Raw genomic sequence first — 4421 nt, 5'->3', positions numbered from 1 at the left:
AACCTTCTAGGGGATGGGATTGGATTTAAACGCTTTTCATGCCACTGACATCTAGTGATTACATGTGATCATTAAAAGATTTTATGACTGTATGTTGTTCCCCTAGCCATTATTAAGCTATTAGTTGACTAAGTCACAGTCAGATAGGAGCAAGAATTTCTGGTGTGCTATTGCACTCCAGTGACTATAGATCTATACAGAACTATACTGCACATTTCAAAAAGTTAGGAGGGTTTTGAAAGTTTCACTATAGAAAAATGATAAATATTGAAAAGATAACTATGCTAAACCTCATTTAAATACTATGCAATGTGCATGCATATTGAATCATAACACAGTACCCTATTAATATGAGCAATTTTTACATTTTTATGTATCATTGAAAATTTTGAGATAAAGGCAGTCATGATTTGGGAAATATCAGAAACTGCAAAAAGAGAATGGTCAGGTAGGATGAAATAGTCTTTTCTTTTATTAATAAATCTGACCTTCCAAAATTATGCATATATATATACTGAAAAAAAGACAAAACTTGAATGCATTTGTCTAACCATCAAAAGTCCAGTGGATTTTGTCTTCCATTGTATCCCCAATAATTTAAGAGCAAAACATAGTCTGCAATATTAATTGAACATTAGCCACCAATACTTACATGCAGTACATAGTAAGACAATGGATAAATGAATGATTCCTTGGTGTAGTTTTTGGTATTGAAACGTTTGTTTTGAATTTAAGGAACATCAATTCAACATCACTCATATAGTACAGTTGTTGAGATAATCAGGAAGGCTAGCCAAAGAAGCCTGCAGTGGTCACGCACCAAAAAATAAGTGAAGGACAAATTCAAGATGACAAAGGACAACTGCAAAGAAAAAAAAAACACCTCATAACATTTTTTCACATTCTTTTCCAAGATTCTTCTTCTTGTCATAAAATAAATCATCAAGAGTATCATTTATGTATTCCCTGGTGGCACATCTTACTGTTAGCAGCAGATAGAGTGAAGAAAAAACTAAAATAGCAAAAAGTCCATAAAAATTCACAAGCAATCTTGCCTACTATCAGAAAAGCCACACTATGATTTTCACATGTTCTTCAAGGTCATTGTATAAAGTTAATTAATAGCATTCAATCTATTGTATCATTGCAATGAAATGCTAAACTTGTTCATTTCTACTCCTAAATCAGTTGTCAGAACAACCATTTACTAAACATATTAAGGGTAGTTTAAACCACTTGGTTTAGGATTTTTAAAAAAATTCAAAATATTTTTCTGGCGGCTGTGATTTAAAATTGCACTTTTCTCATTGACATTGAAGTGAGTTCACCATCATGTAGGAGAAACCCAACTAACTTGGTCACTATGAATGCCAAGTTCCATAACTCAATTACCTTTTTCCTATGGAAGTGTTATTCTTCTCTTTCTTTCAGGTTAAGATTTTCTATAACCTCCTTGGTTTGTTAAAACAATTTTTTCTTCAATATTCCAAGAAGTCACTGAGTGGAAATAGTTCTTCATTATAGATATCATTAAGTGTCCTTTCCACATAGAAATTCCATTGGGAGATCCAGGAATCCTTCCATGATTCAGAGAACAAAATGTTAAAATTGTGGTTATCTGGAACATGGTTCCTTGCTGCAAACAGATTTCTCTTTGAGCAGCACTGCTTTCTGCTGTCTCAGAGCCTCTGCATGTGCTCTTACCTGGATTCCTACCCTCAGTTCTCCTGGTTCTCCTTCCTTCTCTACTTTGAGGACCCAGATTAAATCTCCCTTCCTCACAGAGAGTTTTAGACCATCTGAGTGAGACTCCTGTTTTTTTACGGTTCTTACAACAGTTCATACTTGTTTCCTCTATTGAGTTTTTTTCTTTCTTAATTTTTTTTGTATAAGAATTGTAATTCCATTAGATCAGAGACCATACCAATTGAAGTTTATTATTTTATCCTCTACTTGTTCAGTTTCATATCTAGTAGTAAACACTAAATACATATTTACTGAATGAATTAGTAAATATAAACTAAGAAATGCAGTTAATTCTTTAGCTAGAGAGGCATTCAGAGTGCAGCAGATAAAACATTCTATAATTTTAATTTTTTTCAGATATATTTACATGCTAGCCAATGTATATATATACATTCAGCTATGCTACATTAAAGTCCGAAGTTTATTCCTTTTTCATAAAAACTCTTACTCTGGGCAATTTTCAATGTAACTAGCTGTTTCAGTCATCCATTTTTGTCACTGAGAACAAAAGACCTGACAAAAACAACATAGAAGAGAAAAAGTTTATTTGGGTCTCACAGTTTCAGAGGTCTTAGTTCATAGGTGGTCAACTCTATAACTATGCGTCCAAGGTGAGGCAGAACATCATGGCAGAAGGGCATGGTACAGGAAAGTAGCTCAGGACATAGCAACCGAGAAGAGAGAGAGCTCTGCTCACCAGGAACAAAGTATAAACCCTAAAGGTACGCCCCCAATGATTTACCTCCTCTGGCCACTTCCTGCATGCCTGCAGTTAACACCTAGTTAATCCATATCTGGATTAATCCACTGATTAGGTTAACACTCTCATCACCCAATTATTTCACCTCTGAACCTTCTCACCTTGTCTTACAAGCTTTTGTGGGAACCTCATCTAAACTATAACACTGAGAGAGCCAATGTTTAAGTAGAAATCTGTCTCTTATCTAAAGTATAACACCATCCTCCATCCATCTATTTGACATTGCACATCTACATCAAGGTGTGCTTTCAGGAGTACAAAGGCAGGGAAAGAGGGTTGAGCACACCAGCAAATTAATGTTTCCACTGAAAATCACATGTGGAATTTCTGTTCCCATATTATTGGTCAAAGCATATCATATGGCCATGTTTAACTTTAGTAGGGTGGGATTATACAGTCTTACCAAATGTTCCTGAATAAATGGAAACCAGGTAGCAGCAGGATAGTAGTAAAACGTCCACCACATAGAATGAATTGAACAACTTACTCTGCAGAGCCCACTCTTCTTTGGAGAAAATACTGCTTTGTGATTTGAGAAACATGAATAGAGAATAGATTTATTATTCAAATTTCCATATTTTTTGTGGTCACTAGAGAAGCACTAGAGTCTTGCTGAAATAAAGGTAACATAAATTTGGCAATGTAGAACAGTTAAGTGCTAAATAGTTTGATAACCAGGTTGAGTAAGAACTCCATGAAATCAGCCAATCATCCAGACACTTGAGATTCATGAAGACAGCTGTTTTCATGAGAGGTGAGATGCAAAACAATGAGAGAGAGAGAGAGAGAGGGGAGAGAGATTGGTTTTATACACAATGAAATATTATTGAGCTATAAAGAAGAATAATATTATGGCATTTGCAAATAAATGGATGGAACTAGAGAATATCATGCTACATGAAATAAGTCAGTCCCCCAAAACCAAAGGCTGAATGTTTTCCCTGATAAGTGGAGAATGATATATAATGGGGTTGGGTGGGGGTATGGGGAGTGAGAGAAGAATGGGGGAACTTTAGATTATGTAGAAGGAAATGAGAGGGAGGGGTATGAAAAATGGTGGAATGACAGAGACATCATTACTCTGTGTACATGTATGATTACACAAATGGTATGAATCTACATTGTGTACAACCATAGAAATGAAATGAGGCACCCCATTGTGTACAATGAATCAAAATGCAGTCTGTAAAAAATTAAAAAATAAAAACTAAAAAAATTTAAAAAATAATTAAAAAACAAACAATAAACGAACCAAAACAAAACAAAAACTTGCATAGCAATAGCAGGTAAGGAAGATTGCATGAACAAAAGCTTTGCAGAATAGGGTTAAACAATGTGGGGGAAGGCTATTCTTAGTTTGGTGCACATGAAAGATTGCATAGTAAGGGGCAGATAAAGTGGTAATGGAAATGAAGAATTAAAAGAACAACTGGAATTCTGTTTGTAACCAGTGAAAAGACATTACTGAAAGAAAGATGGGGGGAAAAGAGAGTGCTGAACAGACTCAGAAAAGTTGAGTAATGTTCCCCAATTCATTTGTCTACAAAATAGAAGAGCTGAGATTTTAATTAGGGTATCTAAATGCAAACATGTTTCCTCTTATTACTAGTTTATATTATGTCTCAGATTGAAGGAAATGGAAACTGAAGTCTAAAGAATATTCTGAAAGTGTTACAATGAAGAACTCGAGTATGGCCAGAGGAACAAAAAAGATATCTCAAAGGAAAGTGCAACTAGATATATTCATTCATTTCTCAGAAAACAGTAACTAAAAAATTAAAGGAATTCCATGAAAGTAGTATTAACTATAGACAATGAATAGCTTGGAAAAGACCCAGTAATTCATTTCTGGATACACCCATTAGCACTATTTAAAATATTTTTGCCTTCAAAACACCCTCCACAGACTCAATTA

The sequence above is a fragment of the Sciurus vulgaris genome, assembly GCF_902686455.1.
Source record: "Sciurus vulgaris genome assembly, chromosome: 6".
In the NCBI taxonomy this organism is placed as follows: Eukaryota; Metazoa; Chordata; class Mammalia; order Rodentia; family Sciuridae; genus Sciurus; species Sciurus vulgaris.
The sequence above is the reverse complement of the archived record's forward strand: the minus strand, read 5'-3'. Positions refer to the sequence as shown.